The sequence below is a fragment of the Oncorhynchus kisutch genome, linkage group LG16, assembly GCF_002021735.2.
Source record: "Oncorhynchus kisutch isolate 150728-3 linkage group LG16, Okis_V2, whole genome shotgun sequence".
NCBI classification, from domain to species: Eukaryota; Metazoa; Chordata; class Actinopteri; order Salmoniformes; family Salmonidae; genus Oncorhynchus; species Oncorhynchus kisutch.
In genome coordinates, this window is record NC_034189.2 from 49429516 (window position 1) to 49451980 (window position 22465).

At 45.2% G+C, this 22465-nt stretch overlaps 1 protein-coding gene across 23 annotated transcripts in view; it reads right to left on the reverse strand.

The window, feature by feature from the left end:
• The window catches only part of LOC109887845 (poly(rC)-binding protein 3-like), a 36115-nt gene extending 14422 nt beyond the window's left edge, over positions 1-21693 (reverse strand). For 7 of the 23 annotated variants that reach the window (XM_031792807.1, XM_031792806.1, XM_031792800.1 and 4 more), the window contains exons 1-3: positions 21461-21691; positions 15614-15732; positions 9963-10085 (exon numbers count right to left, since the gene is read on the reverse strand). The gene's annotated coding sequence lies outside the window, so the exon portion shown is untranslated. Of the gene's footprint in view, positions 1-699; positions 810-9962; positions 10086-15613; positions 15733-19673; positions 19810-21200; positions 21357-21460 lie in introns of those variants that run through there. The other 16 variants (XM_031792804.1, XM_031792803.1, XM_031792797.1 and 13 more) reach the window with 11 other exon arrangements.
• Between the last annotated feature and the right edge of the window lie 772 nt (positions 21694-22465).

Consider the following 22465-nt stretch of genomic DNA (forward strand, 5'->3'; position numbering starts at 1 on the left):
CGGAACCTATCGCAATAGAACGACGCCACTTCTGATCTGCAAAACATCACAATGTCATTAGAACCCACCTTAAAGGAACAATTAACTGATAATTCCATTAAACAATTAGCCCCAATGTATACGATCACAAGGGTGAGTCAATAGCAGGGAACATGGAGGGACCACAAGGGGTCCAACCAACCAACAAGCTAACCGGCGATTCTCAAGGGAATACAGAAATACTTTCACAGCACACACATGGGGTCACCCTTTGTATTTGCCTAATGAAGGACACACTAAGAGCAACGGCTAAAACAATGGAGTCAGATCGATGTCCACTGTATTACAAAACAAAGGGGTTTCAAATAACGATGGGAGTGAGATAATAAACTCGCAACATGTCAACGGCTGCTGTTCCCGCGCCACTTAACGATAACTCTACAGACATTCATTAATTATTGAAGACATTTCCCAACTCAACATTGGCCAATATCTCCTGCTGCCAGTTTAAAGCCAGGAGACTACCCATGAAGCCTTTTTTACACATGGTCTAACACTAGCCTACTGTACGTACATATGATACAGTCAATTGCACTATTTTACATTTCCACCATATATGTTTATAAAAATAAATGCATATTTGAATAGTAACAATATGACCATTGGACTCATCAGAGGCCTTCCTCAAACCTGATCTAGAAGCTGAAAAATAGGTATTACCTTCGTGCAGCGTTAAACAGATGGCGACCACTTTCGACGTTTCGCAAAAGATTAAAAAAACACAGAATGAAAATGATTTTTTTCCCTCTCCCCTTTGCTATGCCCAGTCTGGATCGGGATATCTGATTGGTTGGAAAGGCCAAATCACATGGGCGAGACAGAGAACCCGTGACCCCTCTGTAAATAAAATGACGAAATGAAACAGCCTTGCATCCTAGCCGAACAATTTGTGGCAGTGTGATACCCTGACTACACTGACGATGTTGTGGTCTACTGTAAATAGGCTGTATGATGAGGCGGGATGGGGTCACCATCCCCCCCTCCCCGACCCCCAAACAGAAAACAAAGGGAGGCACACTAGTGAGGCACACTGGCATTGGGGCATTGGGGCATACAGAGGCGGGGTGTCAAAGTCTGCATAGCCACCCCCAGGCACTCGCCTGTCCTGTAGGTCAATTGTTCCAACTCACCAACCCACCAACTCACCAACCCACCAACCCACCAACCCACCAACTCACCAACTCACCAACCCACCAACTCACCAACTCACCAACCCACCAACCCACCAACTCACCAACTCACCAACCCACCAACTCACCAACCCACCAACTCACCAACCCACCAACTCACCAACTCACCAACCCACCAACCCACCAACTCACCAACCCACCAACTCACCAACTCACCAACCCACCAACTCACCAACTCACCAACTCACCAACCCACCAACTCACCAACTCACCAACTCACCAACCCACCAACCCACCACCTTCTTCTCTTGCTGATCATGAACACAACACCCAAAGTATTTTCAGATACAACAACCGCCACGGAACGCCAGCACAAACCCACAGACCCCCAACGTCTGTGACAAGGGACTACCAGGGTTAGTGGTTGGTTTGTGGGTTGGGGTGGTGGTCTGTGACAAGGGACTACCAGGGTTAGTGGTTGGTTTGTGGGTTGGAGTGGTGGTCTGTGACAAGGGACTACCAGGGTTAGTGGTTGGTTTGTGGGTTGGGGTGGTGGTCTGTGTGCCCTGGAGGATGAGGCTGGTAGAGAGATGGCGATGCAGAGATCAAAGCCCAGACCCCACATCACATGTCTGTCGTAAGATCCAGCCGCCCTCGAACCAACCTGGCTCCTCCCGGCTGGCTTTTAATCTGCGTGTGTGTGTGAGTGTTTGTGGAATTACAGGGAGCTTTAGAGGCATCCCGTCCAGATTATCCAATCCAGCTAAAATCCAACCCGGTGTCAGATGGACAGTTGTGCAGGGACCCCAGCAGCACAGACAGAATGTAGGGTTTAGGGGGTGGAGGGTTTAAGGGGGGCGATGTGGGCTACGGGGGTACAGGCATTGGATTAGGGGCAACACAAACAATGAGGAGTGTGTCCCACCTAAATTTGAATTGTTCAGAGGGAAGCAAGAAGCATATCTCGGTTTATATATGTCCTCTTAAACACTCAATGTCTATCTATCTATCTATCTATCTATCTATCTATCTATCTATCTATCTATCTATCTATCTATCCCCCCAAAAACACAGAATGATCCCCACAGCCGCCCTACCGCCCCGCCTGTCGATTGGCCCATGGGAGAATACCACAAATAGAGCATTAAATTTGCTCCACATTGAATCACAAGAGGCTGAGAGAGGCATAGTGTCACAGGGAATCTGCTTTATATTCAAATAACGCTGTTGGCTCTCCTTCAAAACCAAGAGTACATGATGGAAGCCCCACAGACACAGACTTGAACTTTACCATTTTTCCTCAAGTTATTACCATGTAAGGCCTTGTCCCTATAGTTTTAGACAGCGTCCTCTCCTTGTCTCCTTTCCTTAGGGCCCACTGATCTGAAAGGACTTGATAGGTGAAAGTGATATTGTGGAACTGGGAAACCTGTCCCAGTCGTTGCACCTATCAGTGCTCATGAAGGAAAGGACATAAGGAAAGAAATACATTTGAGAGTATTGGGACGTGGCCAATGTATTCCTCCATATCCCAAGGCAGTCACAGTGCATGTTTTGCAATAAACATATACAAACCCCGATAGCATCCACACATACTAGTTATGCACTTGAGATGGCAAGGATATTTACATCTCAAGTCCATGCAAAAGGTCCAGAGTGAGTCTTGTAGAAGGCCTCTTTACCTAGTAGTATTCATATGGTCAGGCAGTATACAGTATCTTACCGGTTCAGATGAAGGGAAAGTTCCAGAGGAGGAGATGGAGGTTCAGTTTGGGACCAGACAAACATGGAGGACAACGGACACTCTGAGGTATGGGCTGGCTGGCCTGCTTCTATATGTAAACTTTCCCTCATAGCCTCCAGCAAGGTGACCAGCCCAGCCCAGCCCAACCCAGACTAGCCCTCGTGGGAGAAGCACCCTCCCCATAGCCTCCCCAGTCCCCTGTCAGGTACAGGCAGGCCTGATGGAGGCAGAAGGGCGTGAAGAAGAGAGGGAGCGAGGGAGAGAGGGATCAGGAGGAACAGCCGATCCCGCTAGTGATTGTTGACGTGGTGACTGAAGGAGGCGGGGCTGACCTCACTAAGGTACCAAATAACGAGTGTTGTGTGAGTGTGTCTATGTGTCTATGTGTCTATGTGTCTATGTGTCTATGTGTGTGTGTGTGTGTGTGTGTGTGTGTGTGTGTGTGTGTGTGTGTGTGTGTGTGTGTGTGTGTGTGTGTGTGTGTGTGTGTGTGTGCGTTTGCGTGTGTGTGTGTGTTTCACAAAGGGACTTTTGTGGAAGTGATTATCTAAGCACTTCCCCTGACCCAATGAACATTTTAAATCAATACTTTTTATGCAACCAACTGACGTATCCTGGGCTGCATGATCATTAAAAATGTCATTATTGATTGCGGAGAAGCCACAAGCCACATGCCCTTGGTCCCATGCATTGTCTACAGTACCTAACAAACAGACACTGAATAAGATTTGTCTTACAACACACTTTACAGCCAGGCAGAATGGTGCTTTAACAAGTTTAACAAGGGCCCAGTTTTTCTAAAGTGATCTGGATTTTGCCTATTGGATAGGATTAAATGCATAGAAATAGAATGAATAGGACGGACGTATCATTGACTTGAATGGGGACTCCCGCTCTATTCATTCTGTTTCTAGGCATTTTATATTTCTGCGCATCGCTTTTGAAAAACTGGGCCCTGATGTCCAGTTTTGATCATAGAATAGAGTCGTGTAATCTTTGACCATCTTTTCATCCCAATGACCAGCATTACACGCCCGTGGGGATAAGAGTGCAAGGCACTTCTTTCTGTCTCAGTCAAAACAACAGACCTCCTCTGCCGGGCTGCTTCCTCTCCCCTCCCCTTCTAAAAGCCTCCCCTTCCCCTCTGTGCCCCCACAGCCCCATAATCCACACCAACAATCCCAGCCCCTAATGGAAAATATGGCCTGACCCTCTCCACTGATGTGGTCAATGCAGCCAGTAATGGGTCCACATTGCCTTGCAGCCAAAACCAATAATGAATGGGGTGAAATGGAACTTTAACCGTGTTGGTCTGTCTCTTGTGTCACATCACGGTATGTGGTCTTCCTTTAGTAATGCCAGCATCCGTATATACAGAGGAATAGTCCTTTCAACTTCTAATCAAACGCAACATTCACTGACGCTATTCACCTCCTCAATAGATTGTTGTTTTTGCGACATCATTTCTCAACGCGCGATTTGTAGATTTGTCAGTGTTCTATAAGTCATTATAAACAGGGTGGTTTGAGCCCTGAATGCTGATTGGCTGACAGCCGTGGTATATCAGACAGTATACCACTGGTATGATAAACCATTTCTTTTTAATGCTCTAATTACGTTGGTAACCCATTTATAACAGCAATAAGGCATATATTGGTATATTGGCTATATACCACACACCCCTTGGGTGTAATTGCTTAAATAACATATCCTATACAGTACAAGTTACACTAATTAAATCAAATGACCACATTGATGGAAAATCCGTCCATGGTTAGGATTAGTGATGATATCAGACATGTGGGTTATACGGTTTAGTGCTATGTGATGACATCGGACATGTAGGTCAGGACAGAGACTACAACCAGCCAAAGTACTGCAGCGCCATGGATACAGGACAGGGATTATAACCAGCCAGAGTACTGCATCACCATGGATACAGGACAGAGATTATAACCAGCCAGAGTACTGCACCACCATGGATATAGGACAGAGATTATAACCAGCCAGAATACTGCACCACCATGGATATAGGACAGAGATTACAACCAGCCAGAGTACTGCACCACCATGGATATAGGACAGAGATTATAACCAGCCAGAATACTGCACCACCATGGATATAGGACAGAGATTATAACCAGCCAGAGTACTGCATCACCATAGATATAGGACAGAGATTATAACCAGCCAAAGTACCGCAGCACCATCGATACAGGACAGGGATTAAAACCAGCCAGAGTACTGCGTCACCATGGATACAGGACAGAGATTATAACCAGCCAAAGTACCGCAGCACCATCGATACAGGACAGGGACTATGACCAGCCAGAGTACTGCACCACCATGGATACAGGACAGAGATTATAACCAACCAGAGTACTGCATCACCATGGATATAGGACAGAGATTATAACCAGCCAAAGTACCGCAGCACCATCGATACAGGACAGGGATTAAAACCAGCCAGAGTACTGCACGACCCTGGACACAGGACAGAGATTATAACCAGCCAGAGTACTGCACCACCATGGATATAGGACAGAGATTATAACCAGCCAGAATACTGCACCACCATGGATATAGGACAGAGATTACAACCAGCCAGAGTACTGCACCACCATGGATATAGGACAGAGATTATAACCAGCCAGAATACTGCACCACCATGGATATAGGACAGAGATTATAACCAGCCAGAGTACTGCATCACCATAGATATAGGACAGAGATTATAACCAGCCAAAGTACCGCAGCACCATCGATACAGGACAGGGATTAAAACCAGCCAGAGTACTGCGTCACCATGGATACAGGACAGAGATTATAACCAGCCAAAGTACCGCAGCACCATCGATACAGGACAGGGACTATGACCAGCCAGAGTACTGCACCACCATGGATACAGGACAGAGATTATAACCAACCAGAGTACTGCATCACCATGGATATAGGACAGAGATTATAACCAGCCAAAGTACCGCAGCACCATCGATACAGGACAGGGATTAAAACCAGCCAGAGTACTGCACGACCCTGGACACAGGACAGAGATTATAACCAGCCAAAGTACCGCAGCACCATCGATACAGGACAGAGATTATAACCAGCCAGAGTACTGCACCACCATGGATATAGGACAGGGACTATAACCAGCCAGAGTACTGCACCACCATGGATATAGGACAAAGATTATAACCAGCCAGAGTACTGCACCACCAGGGATACAGGACAGAGATTATAACCAGCCAGACTACTGCACCACCATGGAAATAGGACAGAGATTATAAACAGCCAGAGTACTGCACCACCATGGATATAGGACAGAGATCATAAACAGCCAGAGTACTGCACCACCATGGATATAGGACAGAGATTATAACCAGCCAGAGTACTGCACCAACATGGAAACAGGGCAGAGATTATAACAAGCCAGAGTACTGCACCACCGGGGATACAGGACAGAGATGATAACCAGCCAGAGTACTGCACCACCATGGATATAGGACAGAGACTACAACCAGCCAGAGTACTGCACCACCATGGATATAGGACAGAGATTATAACCAGCCAGAGTACTGCACCACCATGTATACAGGACAGAGATTATAACCAGCCAAAGTACCGCAGCACCATCGATACAGGACAGAGATTATAAACAGCCAGAGTACTGCACCACCATGGATATAGGACAGAGATTATAAACAGCCAGAGTACTGCACCACCATGGATATAGGACAGAGATTATAACTAGCCAGAGTACTGCACCACCATGGATATAGGACAGAGATTATAACCAGCCAGAGTACTGCACCACCATGGATACAGGACAGAGATTATAACCAGCCAGAGTACTGCACCACCATGGATATAGGACAGAGATTTTACCAGCCAGAGTACTGCACCACCATGGATATAGGACAGAGACTACAACCAGCCAGAGTACTGCACCACCATGGATACAGGACAGAGATTATAACCAGCCAGAGTACTGCATCACCATGGATATAGGACAGAGATTATAACAAGCCAAAGTACCGCAGCACCATCGATACAAGACAGAAATTATAACCAGCCAGAGTACTGCACCACCATGGATACAGGACAGAGATTATGACCAGCCAGAGTACTGCACCACCATGGATATAGGACAGAGATTATAACCAGCCAGAGTACTGCACCACCATGGATATAGGACAGAGATTATAACCAGCCAGAGTACTGCACCACCATGGATACAGGACAGAGATTATAACCAGCCAGAGTACTGCACCACCATGGATATAGGACAGAGATTATAACCAGCCAAAGTACCGCAGCACCATCGATACAGGACAGAGATTATAACCAGCCAGAGTACTGCACCACCATGGATATAGGACAGAGATTATAACCAGCCAGAGTACTGCACCACCAGGGATACAGGACAGAGATTATAACCAGCCAGAGTACTGCACCACCATGGAAATAGGACAGAGACTACAACCAGCCAGAGTACTGCACCACCGTGGATACAGGACCGAGATTATAACCAGCCAGAGTACTACATCACCATGGATATAGGACAGAGATTATAACCAGCCAGAGTACTGCACCACCATGGATATTGGACAGAGATTATAAACAGCCAGAGTACTGCACCACCATGGATATAGGACAGAGATTATAACCAGCCAGAATACTGCACCACCATGGATACAGGACAGAGATTATAACCCTCCAGAGTACTGCACCACCATGGATATAGGACAGAGATTACAACCAGCCAGAGTACTGCACCACCAGGGATACAGGACAGAGATTATAACCAGCCAGAGTACTGCACCACCATGGATATAGGACAGAGACTACAACCAGCCAGAGTACTGCACCACCATGGATATAGGACAGAGATTATAACCAGCCAGAGTACTGCACCACCAGGGATACAGGACAGAGATTATAACCAGCCAGCGTACTGCACCACCATGGACACAGGACAGAGATTATAACCAGCCAGAGTACTGCACCACCATGGATACAGGACAGAGATTATAACCCTCCAGAGTACTGCACCACCATGGATATAGGACAGAGATTATAACCAGCCAGAGTACTGCACCACCATGGATATAGGACAGAGATTATAACCAGCCAGAGTACTGCACCACCATGGATACAGGACACAGATTATAACCAGCCAGAGTACTGCACCACCAGGGATACAGGACAGAGATTATAACCAGCCAGAGTACTACTCCACCATGGATATAGGACAGAGATTATAAACAGCCAGAGTACTGCACCACCATGGATACAGGACAGAGATTATAACCAGCCAGAGTACTGCACCACCATGGATATAGGACAGAGATTATAACCAGCCAGAATACTGCACCACCATGGATACAGGACAGAGATTATAACCAGCCAGAGTACTGCACCACCATGGATATAGGACAGAGATTATAAACAGCCAGAGTACTGCACCACCATGGATATAGGACAGAGATTATAAACAGCCAGAGTACTGCACCACCATGGATATAGGTAGGAGATTATAACTAGCCAGAGTACTGCACCACCATGGATATAGGACAGAGATTATAACCAGCCAGAGTACTGCGGGGTGCAGCTAGTGGAAGCACTAGTGGTAGTCTGTAATATCTGTCTCTTCCATTAAGGATCTGCGGAGGGCACAGAAGAGAGAGGGGACTTTGTCTCCCTTTGTGTTTAGATGGATAAAGCTACATGTACCATGCTCTAGGGTCTCTCTCTCTGTGTTCTACTCTCTCCTTTCCCTCCTCTCTCTTTTTTCTCCTCCCTCTCTCTCTTCGACTGTCTTCTCGTAGGGTATCTGAAGCATACATCACTTGTTTTGAGATGATTAATTGACTGTGTACATTTTGCTGGTAGTTGAGGGAGATGTGTGTGTGTGTATGTGTGCCTGTTTATACCTGCGCTGTTGATCCTGGGGTCAATAGAAACACTTTGTCTAATACTGCCGACACATTAGTGTGATATAAATTGAACTTGACCACGTCAGTTGAACTGGCACCCGGAGCATCTCACCCACATGTACAGAGGGAGGTGGCATGTTCTCAGCCGTAGGTCTTCAATCTCATAGCTTGGTGACCGGGATGACTATACAAACACTGTAGAATACATCACAGAAGGGCCCAAGTAAGAGGCTTCTAATCATACTGTATGTATCACCATTCACCACCCACTTGTGTGGCACAGTGAGCACTTAAAGCTTGGAGACTAGGACACATTTTTATCCCTGACAAGTAGGCTACAGACCACACACACAGACACCAAATGCACAAGAAATGACACACAAATGCCTGCACTTGCACACTCCTGCACTGACTGGCTGTAAGCTAAAGCTGCCAGTTGTGGTGACAAAGGACACAAGATACCCAGGGTGTCAGAGGGAGAGTGGCCTTAGCCCCACGTGTGTGTGTGTGTGTGTGTGTGTGTGTGTGTGTGTGTGTGTGTGTGTGTGTGTGTGTGTGTGTGTGTGTGTGTGTGTGTGTGTGTGTGTGTGTGTGTGTGTGTGTGTGTGTGTGTGTGTGTGTGTGTGTGTGTGCGTGTGTGTGTGTGTGTGTGTGTGTGTGTGTGTGTGTGTGTGTTGACAGTGGCACAACAAACAGACAGAGGCGAGAGGCAAAGAAAGTCACCAGACCCTCAGAGATGGCCCTTTGCAACCCTGGCACTACACATTAAATTCTGCAGCAGCTTGGGTGTAGGCCTCGGGTGTAGGCCTATGGACTGCACTGGGCATCTTTAGTTAAGCATAGACTTAATGTGCTTTTAATAGAAAAAAAACTAAAGAGGCGAGGGTAGGGCAAGGAAGGGAGGGCAGGGGAGGGAGGGCAGGGGAGGGAGGGCAGGGGAGGGAGGGCAGGGGAGGGAGGGCAGGGCAGGGGAGGGAGGGCAGGGGAGGGAGGGAGGGCAGGGGAGGGAGGGCAGGGGAGGGAGGGAGGGCAGGGGAGGGAGGGCAGGGTAGGGAGGGCAGGGGAGGGAGGGCAGGGGAGGGAGGGCAGGGGAGGGAGGGAGGGACTTACCACAGACAAGCTGGACCACTGGGATCAGGACATGGGCAGTGGTTGTGTTTGGAGGAGGGGGAGCTAGGTGGCTGACAGACAAATTCAGATTATCAGCTCCAGCAGGACCAGCATCAACCCATTCTAGAGAGAGGAGGAAAACACAAGAACCATTAGGAATACATTTCAAACTGTTACCACTTTTTTTTTTATTACAGAAAAATGTGAATATTCATGACTGAAACGCAGTACTGTAAAATAGAGCATACTGTAAAATAAATAATTTCAGCCCACATGAAAAAATGCTTCAGTTTACTAGAAAGGGGTACTACAGTACTTACTATATAATTTTGTAGTAATCTGTAGTATACTGTAGAATACTATACCACACACTGAAGTATGCCTCGATCATGTGTAGTATTACTATATCATGTTGTAGTACATCATAGAATACTATAGTAAATACTACAGTATACTATATTCGTCGATTCCGGAGCAAACATCAGTTGTTCCGGAGCTAGCAAGCTCCGTCAATCACTCCTGAGTTCCATCAATCACACCTGGGCTGCGGTCACCTATCCGGACCCGTTTTTCTGCCTTCGCGGAGCCCCACCGGGCCTTCACAACTGGACTGCCGACGTTATCTACCCGAAGGAGTTATTCGGCTGGCTCCTCCGTCGCGACGTTGCCTGAACGCCCATCTGCGGCCTGCTAACCGTTAGCTGTCTTACCGGCTGCTATCTGAATAGACAATCGGACAATTTTTAAATTTTTTATTATTGTTGTTATGTTTTCTTCTTGGGCCTCTATAACTATATCTATTGTTTTTATTTTTGTTGTTGTTGTGTGATTTGGATTGATCCCCTCTACCACACGGAACCCCACTGATCTACTGACGGAACGCAGGAGGTGGCTAACAACAGACCTCCATCCTATGCTAGCTTGCTACCGATGCCCTGGCTAGCTGTCTAAATCACCAACCAACCTCTCCACTCACCGGACCCTTTTGATCACTCGACTAAGCATGCCTCTCCTTAATGTCAATATGTCTTGTCCATTGCTGTTCTGGTTAGTGTTTATTGGCTTATTTCACTGTAGAGCCTCTAGTCCTGCTCACTATACCTTATCCAACCTATTAGTTCCACCACCCACACATGCAATGACATCTCCTGGTTTCAACGATGTTTCTAGAGACAATATCTCTCTCTTCATCACTCAATACCTAAGTTTACCTCCACTGTATTCACATCCTACCATACATTTGTCTGTACATTATACCTTGATGCTATTTTATCGCCCCCAGAAACCTCCTTTTACTCTATGTTCCAGATGTTCTAGACGACCAATTCTCATAGCTTTTAGCCGTACCCTTATTCTACTCCTCCTATGTTCCTCTGGCGATGTAGAGGTGAATCCAGGCCCTGCAGTGCCTAGCTCCACTCCTATTCCCCAGGCGCTCTCTTTTGACGACTTCTGTAACCGTAATAGCCTTGGTTTCATGCATGTTAACATTAGAAGCCTCCTCCCTAAGTTTGTTCTATTCACTGCTTTAGCACACTCTGCCAACCCGGATGTTCTAGCTGTGTCTGAATCCTGGCTTAGGAAGACCACCAAAAATTCAGACATTTTAATTCCAAACTACAACATTTTCAGACAAGATAGAACTGCCAAAGGGGGCGGTGTTGCAATCTACTGCAAAGATAGCCTGCAGAGTTCTGTCCTACTATCCAGGTCTGTACCCAAACAATTTGAACTTCTACTTTTAAAAATACACCTCTCTAAAAACAAGTCTCTCACCGTTGCCGCCTGCTATAGACCACCCTCTGCCCCCATCTGTGCTCTGGACACCATATGTGAACTGATTGCCCCCCATCTATCTTCAGAGTTCGTGCTGCTAGGCGACCTAAACTGGAACATGCTTAACACCCCAGCCATCTTACAATCTAAACTTGATGCCCTCAATCTCACACAAATTATCAATGAACCTACCAGGTACCTCCCCAAAGCCTTAAACACGGGCACCCTCATAGATATCATCCTAACCAACTTCCCCTCTAAATACACCTCTGCTGTCTTCAACCAAGATCTCAGCGATCACTGCCTCATTGCCTGCATCCGTAATGGGTCAGCGGTCAAACGACCTCCACTCATCACTGTAAAACGCTCCCTGAAACACTTCTGCGAGCAGGCCTTTCTAATCGACCTGGCCGGGGTATCCTGGAAGGATATTGATCTCAGTAGAGGATGCCTGGATATTTTTTTTTAAATGCCTTCCTAACCATCTTAAATAAACATGCCCCATTCAAGAAATTTAGAACCAGGAACAGATATAGCCCTTGGTTCTCCCCAGACCTGACTGCCCTTAACCAACACAAAAACATCCTATGGCGTTCTGCATTAGCATCGAACAGCCCCCGTGATATGCAGCTGTTCAGGGAAGCTAGAAACCATTATACACAGGCAGTTAGAAAAGCCAAGGCTAGCTTTTTCAAGCAGAAATTTGCTTCCTGCAACACTAACTCAAAAAAGTTCTGGGACACTGTAAAGTCCATGGAGAATAAGAACACCTCCTCCCAGCTGCCCACTGCACTGAAGATAGGAAACACTGTCACCACTGATAAATCCACCATAATTGAGAATTTCAATAAGCATTTTTCTACGGCTGGCCATGCTTTCCACCTGGCTACTCCTACCCCGGACAACAGCACTGCACCCCCAACAGCAACTCGCCCAAGCCTTCCCCATTTCTCCTTCTCCCAAATCCATTCAGCTGATGTTCTGAAAGAGCTGCAAAATCTGGACCCCTACAAATCAGCCGGGCTAGACAATCTGGACCCTTTCTTTCTAAAATTATCTGCCGAAATTGTTGCCACCCCTATTACTAGCCTGTTCAACCTCTCTTTCGTGTCATCTGAGATTCCCAAAGATTGGAAAGCAGCTGCGGTCATCCCCCTCTTCAAAGGGGGGGACACTCTTGACCCAAACTGCTACAGACCTATATCTATCCTACCGTGCCTTTCTAAGGTCTTCGAAAGCCAAGTCAACAAACAGATTACCGACCATTTCGAATCTCACCATACCTTCTCTGCTATGCAATCTGGTTTCAGAGCTGGTCATGGGTGCACCTCAGCCACGCTCAAGGTCCTAAACGATATCTTAACCGCCATCGATAAGAAACATTACTGTGCAGCCGTATTCATTGATCTGGCCAAGGCTTTCGACTCTGTCAATCACCATATCCTCATCGGCAGACTCGACAGCCTTGGTTTCTCAAATGATTGCCTCGCCTGGTTCACCAACTACTTCTCTGATAGAGTTCAGTGTGTCAAATCGGAGGGTCTGCTGTCCGGACCTCTGGCAGTCTCTATGGGGGTGCCACAGGGTTCAATTCTTGGACCGACTCTCTTCTCTGTATACATCAATGAGGTCGCTCTTGCTGCTGGTGAGTCCCTGATCCACCTCTACGCAGACGACACCATTCTGTATACTTCCGGCCCTTCTTTGGACACTGTGTTAACAACCCTCCAGGCAAGCTTCAATGCCATACAACTCTCCTTCCGTGGCCTCCAATTGCTCTTAAATACAAGTAAAACTAAATGCATGCTCTTCAACCGATCGCTACCTGCACCTACCCGCCTGTCCAACATCACTACTCTGGACGGCTCTGACTTAGAATACGTGGACAACTACAAATACTTAGGTGTCTGGTTAGACCGTAAACTCTCCTTCCAGACCCATATCAAACATCTCCAATCCAAAGTTAAATCTAGAATTGGCTTCCTATTTCGCAACAAAGCATCCTTCACTCATGCTGCCAAACATACCCTTGTAAAACTGACCATCCTACCAATCCTCGACTTTGGCGATGTCATTTACAAAATAGCCTCCAATACCCTACTCAACAAATTGGATGCAGTCTATCACAGTGCAATCCGTTTTATCACCAAAGCCCCATATACTACCCACCATTGTGACCTGTACGCTCTCGTTGGCTGGCCCTCGCTTCATACTCGTCGCCAAACCCACTGGCTCCATGTCATCTACAAGACCCTGCTAGGTAAAGTCCCCCCTTATCTCAGCTCGCTGGTCACCATAGCATCTTCCACCTGTAGCACACGCTCCAGCAGGTATATCTCTCTAGTCTCCCCCAAAACCAATTCTTTCTTTGGCCGCCTCTCCTTCCAGTTCTCTGCTGCCAACGACTGGAACGAACTACAAAAATCTCTGAAACTGGAAACACTTATCTCCCTCACTAGCTTTAAGCACCAACTGTCAGTGCAGCTCACAGATTACTGCACCTGTACATAGCCCACCTATAATTTAGTCCAAACAACTACCTCTTTCCCAACTGTATTTAATTTTTATTTATTTATTTATTTTGCTCCTTTGCACCCCATTATTTTTATTTCTACTTTGCACATTCTTCCATTGCAAAACTACCATTCCAGTATTTTACTTGCTATATTGTATTTACTTTGCCATCATGGCCTTTTTTGCCTTTACCTCCCTTCTCACCTCATTTGCTCACATTGTATATAGACTTGTTTATACTGCATTATTGACTGTATGTTTGTTTTTACTCCATGTGTAACTCTGTGTCGTTTTATCTGTCGAACTGCTTTGCTTTATCTTGGCCAGGTCGCAATTGTAAATGAGAACTTGTTCTCAACTTGCCTACCTGGTTAAATAAAGGTAAAATAAATAAATAAATAAATAAAATTCAGCAAAATCACTACAGTAAATACTACAGCAACTACAGTACCACATTTGCATACAGTATAACCTACCCATTCCCCTACCCCATGTCTCAATTTGTGCCAACCATAAGTAAGAAGCCAACCATAAGTAAGAAACCTACATGCCAAGAATAGACCATATATAGTGTTTCCTACAGGTTATGGAAAAGAGCAGAAGTGATGAACTATCAATTCAGAACCACTCCTACCTACCTACAGCTTATGGAAAAGAGCAGAAGTGATGAACTATCCATTCAGAACCACTCCTACGTACCTACAGGTTATGGAAAAGAGCAGAAGTGATGAACTATCCATTCAGAACCACTCCTACCTACCTACAGGTTATGGAACATCTAATCTTTGAGTATTTCTCCAGTAGGTGAAAGCCTCCACTTCTAGGTCAAAGATAATAAAACTGGGGCCCGAAATCGGCTCTGGCATTTCTAACATATTGGCCCATAGTTTTCCTTGAGGCCCCCATGAAGGCCCTTTTTTTTTCTTGAGGCCCCTCAACGGCCCATTTTATTCCTTGAGGCCCCCTATATTATTCAGATAAAGATAATTTTGCACAACAAACCCAAGTTAGACAGGCCCAATGGGCTAAAACTGGACCAGCCCATCTGGCATTTGCCCGAAATGCCAGATGGTCAGTCCGCCCCTGGCTAAAAGGCAGAACAAACACCATATGTGGACCTACACCATTAGTGTATGCATAAATGGCTTTCATCATTAGTAAACTCAACAAAAACTCAAATTAGTAGCATTCTCTTCTGCTGCTGGAAATAACAGCCTCCTTATATTGTGTGAAAAGGTGTATGCGTGTATTTGTGTGTGTGTGTGTGTGTGTGTGTGTATTTGTGTGTGTGCGTGTGTGTGCGTGTGTGTGTGTTGATTATCAACCTAATGGGTAATGTCAGAAGATCATGCTGTTCTTACCAAAGAGGGGTCCAGGAAATCTCCTTGCTGTTCTTCTCCATGTCATGGGACCCTGTCTTATCCCACATTCCAGAATAACATGGAAGATTCCACCTCTCTACTTCAGATCCACCCGGAGACTAGAGAAAGAGTCAAACATTTGCAGGCAGGGGTTAAATGTGAGTTTTGATTGAACATTGACTATCTCAATCAACCGCTTTTCCATGATTATTTCTCATTTCCCCTATTGGACCCCCTGTTGCCGCTGAAACGCTTTAGATAGAATTGACCATAATATAGATGATCTCTAGATGTTGATTAGATAGTCGACTAGACAGTGGGAGGTCAGCGGATGTCGTCAACATCAATGGCACATAATGCAATGATAACCTGCCACTCTGAGGGTGGTTTAGGACAAGTCGTGTGTGTTCAATGTGCTTGGCCTGCCAGAGGAAACTAGTCATTTTACCGCTGTGGCTGCTGTTTCTACAGGATAACAGTGCCCTCTGTTGGTCGCTGTGTTCAAATACAACTCACGGTTGGACTGAGGACAGAAATGCTCTGAATGCAATATGCTATTACATCAGAACGCTTCTTAGCAAAGCCTACCACGATGAATCAGACTGTTTCATATTTTATGACTTCTAAAAGGAAGTCCTGTGCTGTCTTCTGCCCCTTCCCACTTTCACCACCTTAAAGGGGCAATCTGCAGTTGCTAAAGTTGAAGTGTTTGAGATTTACATACACTTCGGTTGGAGTCATTAAAACTCGGTTGTTTTTCAACCACTCCACAAACGTTTTTGTTAATGAACTGTAGTTTTGGCAAGTCGATTAGGACTAGGACTGCTACTTTGTGCATGACACAACTAATCTTTCCAACACTTGTTTACAGACAGATTATTTAACTTATAATTCACTGTATTACAATTCCAGTGGGTCAGAAGTTCACATACTAAATTGACTGTGCCTTTAAACAGCTTGGAAAAGTCCAGAAAAAAATGTCATGGCATTAGAAGCTTTTGATAGGCTAATTGACATCATTTGAGTCAATTGGAGGTGTACCTGTGGATGTATTTCAAGGCCTACCTTCAAACTCAGTGCCTCTTTGCTTGACATCATGGGAAAATCAAAAGAAATCAGCCAAAAAAAATAATTGTAGACCTCCACAAGTCTGGTTCATCCTTGGGAGCAATTTCCAAACGACTGAAGGTACCACGTTCATCTGTACAAACAATAGTACACAAGTATAAACACCATGGGACCACGCAGCCGTCATACCGCTCAGGAAGGAGACGCATTCTGTCTCCTAGAGATGAACGTACTTTGGTGCGAAAAGTGCAAATCAATCCCAGAACAACAGCAAAGGACCTTGTGAAGATGCTGGAGGAAACAGGTACAAAAGTATCTATATCTACAGTAAAACGAGTCCTATATCGACATAACCTGAAAGGTCGCTCAGCAAGGAAGAAGCCACTTCTCCAAAACTGCCATAAAAAAGCCAGACCAAGGCTTGCAACTACACATGGGGATCATATTTTTTGGAGAAATGTCCTCTGGTCTCATGAAACAAAAATAGAACTGTTTGGTCATAATGACCATCATTATGCTTGGAGGAAAAAGGGGGATGCTTGCAAGCCGAAGAACACCATCCCAACCGTGAAGCACGGGGGTGACAGCATCATGTTGTGGGGGTGCTTTGGAGCAGGAGGGACTGGTGCACTTCACAAAAATAGATGGCATCATGAGGAGAGAAAATTATGTGGATATATTGAAGCAACATCTCAAGACATCAGTCAGGAAGTTAAAGCTTGGTCGCAAATGGGTCTTCCAAATGGACAATGACCCCAAGCATACTTCCAAAGTTGTGGCAAAATGGCTTAAGGACAACAAAGTCATGGTATTGGAGTGGCCATCACAAAGCCCTGACCTCAATCCTATAGAACATTTGTGGGCAGAACTGAAAAAGCGTGTGCGAGCAAGGAGTCCTACAAACCTGACTCAGTTACACCAGCTCTGTCAGGAGGAATGGGCCAAAATTCACCAAACCTATTGTGGGAAGCTTGTGGAAGACTACCCGACACTTTGACCCAAGTTAAACAATTTAAAGGCAATGCTACCAAATACTAATTGAGTGTTCTGACCCACTGGGAATGTGATGAAAGAAATAAAAGCTGAAATAAATCATTCTCTCTACTATTATTCTGACATTTCACATTCTTAAAATAAAGTGGTGATCCTAACTGACCTTTGACTAGGATTAAATGTCAGAAATTGTGAAAAACTGAGTTTAAATGTATTTGGCTAAGGTGTATGTAAACTTCTGACTTCAACTGTACATTTTTGGACATATAAATGTATGATATGTACCCATTGATTCTTGAATAACATAACTTATAGATTCCTTATGAGCTTAGTTCAACTACCGTACTCCATCAGAAGCCCAAAATATAAACTTGTTTTACTCCAATGTTTGTAAACATTGTACTTGTAAGCAAACAGTGCATAGCCTCAAAACATGCTTATAACTATAATGTTGATATCTTGGTTGGTCGATCCTTGCATCTATATCTCTGTCTATGAATTTGAAAGTGGTAACATTATCATTATCAAATAATTATCATTTTTTCAACTGTGGATTGCCCCTTTAAAGTAATCATCTACCTCTTTATTTCCTCCCTCCATTTTCTCCCTCTTTCAACCTCTTGCTGAGAGAAATATCCCTGCTCTCTAATTGTACGTTGCTTTGACATCAACACCGTAAAGGCCACTAGTAAGAGTATATTAGTGATGATAATAACCATGTTGGTTTAAGTACTGAAATTATGGCTGTTAGTATGTGTAACTTTACCCTGTGAACCACACAGTCATAAGGGCTGCAGTATAACTTGACACTGTTTAACCTCCAGGGCTTTCTGACAACAACAGTCACAAGGGCTGCGGTATCAACCAAAAATGCGATGCTTTGAAATGAGACTGAGTTCCATAAGACTAAATAGTGTGTATAACATGATTTCCATGTCAGTCTGAGGCGAATGCCCTGTTCCGGTCTACTCAGCTAATTCTAGAATACAGGCAGAAATACAACAGCTCAAAGAGAGTACTGAGATGTCTGCCTTCGTCTCTGATCCTCTTCTACATCTATAGGTGTCTATAGTTAATATGTACTGTAGCTAACCTGGAAGTGCAGATGGTTTGCACAAGGTTGTTTCAACAACAACTTTGCCGTGTGCGTGTCAACCGAGACGGCCAGACAATCCATTCTCTCCAGAAATGCTTGTGTACCAAACAGGGACAGACAATGCTTGCATAGACACATGACAAAACAGCATCACCGATTGGATGAAGACAAATGATATTTTACACATCCTCGTCCCCTGAGTATTCTGTGCTTCGTACTCATCTTTTCTGAGAGTGGCTCAGCTTACTGTAAGAAGCTGCAGTGACAATCATCAGTTGCTCTTTCAACTCCGTGTGCTGCACCTGCAGACGAGGAAATGTGTCTAAAGGAAACAGTGAGCTCACAGTGAGCCGTCTATAATCCTCCCGTCAACATCATAAAACTGACTAATGGTTGTCAAACCAGGTTATGGAGGGAAGGAGGGAGAGAGAGAGAGAGAGAGAGAGAGAGAGAGAGAGAGAGAGAGAGAGAGAGAGAGAGAGAGAGAGAAAGAAAAAAAGAGAGATCGAGAGATGAGAAAGAGAGAGGAAGAGAGAGAAGGACAAACAGAGAGAGATAGAGAGAGAGATTGTTTTTCTCTGAGACAAAAATATCTCTATTTCCCAGGTCATAACTCTCCTCTGTGTGGCCAGTGAACAGAGAGAGGACTCAGGTTTCTCTCTCAGGCCGGAGTATCACTTACACTACATCCTGTTATAAGTTATGGTGCAAATGGGTGCAGGAGGACTTAGAATAGAATACAACCTAATGAGCCTATGGAACACAGAGGTGTGGTAATGAGAAGCTATTGTATCATCCCTAACGTCCATCAAGGGGTAAGTAAAGTCCTTCCTTCCTTATTGTTGACAGGACAATACACATTTACACAAGAAGGTGCTAGCACGCACACACACAACCACTTACATGTCAGATCTGTCAAAATGTCCTCCAATTTCCATATGGCTGTGTTTTCTGTTCCATTTGGGGCCCTGAGTTCTATAAGCCATCATCATCAGTTTTCCTCCTTACACCTGATAAAAACAGCTCATGTCAGCTCCTTGTTGTAGAGCCATATGGGAGTAAATGGAACTGCCAAAACCCTGAGGCATGTACACAGCAGGTATGTTTCAGAGCTGCAGTACTATGGATGCATAGAGCAGATACTGAACATAGATTACAACATGATATGGCTCCACTGCAAACACCTGCACACTTCAGAGAGTTATTATGACAATTGAACTACTCTTACGATTTCAATAAAAGTCACATTATTGAGTTGCATTTCCCACACTCGTTAAAAAAACATGAATCCATCCTATTGAGAGGTTGACAATGGAACAATAAGACACAGTACTGCCTGAATGGCAGGTTCTGGATCTTGAATGTCTGTTGAACTCTGCTGTCCTACTGTACAGACAGAGGGTTACTGAGAAGTCAAGGATACAACGTTAAAAACAGCACTATTGGTGAACCGCTTCGTCTCTCGACTTTTCAAGCCATAGACACCGCATCCTTGTGTTCTTACTCCAAACAACAGTCGTTGGATTGTTAACAAAGACGTGTGAAGCTTGTAAGGGGAAAAAATGTCAACATTTATTTAACTCTGTTTGTTTCTAGTACAAGTAGCTATGCATCTAATAAAACAAGATGCCATGAGAATATTTGTATAATCACCACCAGTTGATATATGTTTGAAATTAGTCAAGATGACTCCAACAAACCGGTATCACATGCAGGTCACAGTAGTTTCAATGTGCCGGTTCTAACTGGCTAGTAAAAGCACAGTCGTATGTCTACAGAACAATATTTATTTGAGGGACTACATCAACGCACTCAGCCCTCCCTCCTAACTAGATTCAAAACAGGAAGTCCAATCAGACAGCCAGCAGAGCACATCCTGTCCATCCTCAGTACCAGTCAGCATGCCTTCCCTCTAAACCCTGTTTACAGAAGGGAATGCAGTGAGGCCATGGCTTTGATTCAATTTAGCAGGTAATTACACTATCTGGTAAGGCAATTATCCTGTGTGCAACATAATTCCATTTGCTAGCTAATGGTGCTCCCACAACCTCCACAGTACAGGAGACAAAGCATTTCTAAGAGCGGAAGTAGGGATACTGTTTTGTACCTACTGTTGGAGCATCTGTGGGCTAATTAGGTCAAACGCCTATGACAACAACAGCCTAAAAGAACAACAAAAGCCTGGTACAAACAACCACCACTACACCCGAGCATGAATTTACTTTTTATTTTAAACTTTCAAATGAGGTGAGACTGCCATGCCCAGAGAGCAGGATACCCATGTTTCAAAGACCAAAAAAGAGGAGAGAGATAAGGGACCTCTTTTAGACTGAGCTTAGTCTGGGTAGATGAAATCCATGTGGCCTTGCTGGCTGATTTTAATCCCCTGCTTCTTTCTCTCCCTCCCTGCCTCCCTCTGAACAGACTCACCAGAGCCATGGTCTGCATGGAGGGAGAAGGGCCCGGCAAGCAGGCGTCTTTGAACAGCAGCCAAGGAGGAAAAAGGGAAGAGAGCTTCTCAGGATCACTGGGCTGTATTCAATGCCAACTGTCTTGAATATCTCTGACCTGAGATTGATTAGAAAACTGCAATATGGTGTAAACTTATCCAGGGTCGTAATTCATCAGACGTCGGAAATTAGAGGAAGCTAGATAAAGTCCCATTCTGAATAGGAAAGAGTGGTGCTTACCTTGACCTGGGAGAGGGAGGGATGGAGAGATGAGGAGAGTCAAAGGGATGGAGAGTGGAGGGTCCAGGCAGGGAAGGGGTCTGGGTAGGTCCCAATGGGGTAGTCCAGGAGAGGGAACGAGAGAGGAGTAGAGAGGAGAGGAAGGACAGGGAACAGGGAGACAGGGAGGTGAAACGTAAACGCTACTCTCTCCCTTTCTCTCTCTCACACACACACCCAAACACACACTCACACAGCCTACAGACAGGAACTAACACAAGCAGTTACTCCCAGGATGGGAGAGAGAGTGTCTTACCCATCCACAGACACTCAAACACAGAGAACAAGAGTAAGACCCGGCCCACTCTCTCCTACTGGCCCAATGAGAGGCAGCTGTAAAACTGCACGACCCAATGAGAGACGTTGAAGGCAGGGCCAATAAGTGCAATGACTCATCCAGCCAATCATAGAAATTGCCTTTGGACTCTTAGAAACTCCCTCTCTCTTAATGACAGATTTAGGAAGGTGCACTTAGCCTGTGTGAGTGATTTAAGACCCTGACCTGGGACATATTAGAGTAATTAGATTGTGATGCACCTAAACCAGTGTGATAACACAATAGGCAGCATTCTTCCCTACAACACTAGTTGAGATCCAGTCAGGTGCTGTACTGCATGCTACAGTCATTCTCATGTACGGCTACCCTCTTAAAGGAGGTTACGCATGACACGTTGCATTATTTCTGAAAACGGAACACACGCAGTCGTGCACACACAGACACACACACAGGAATGCATGCATACACACGTACAGAGTTGATTGTTAAAGAGGGAGGAGAGGTGGAACCTCTGATTCAGCAGTATTTCAGCCCTCTAATAAAACACAGCTGACAGGCTGTGCTGTGGAGGATGTACCTCCTCTATACTGGACAGGAGATGGCTATAAAAGATTCATAGAAAATGGGAGGGGAAAGATGGGCACAGAGGGGAAATATAGGCAGGGTTTACCAGCTGCGATGAAATTACT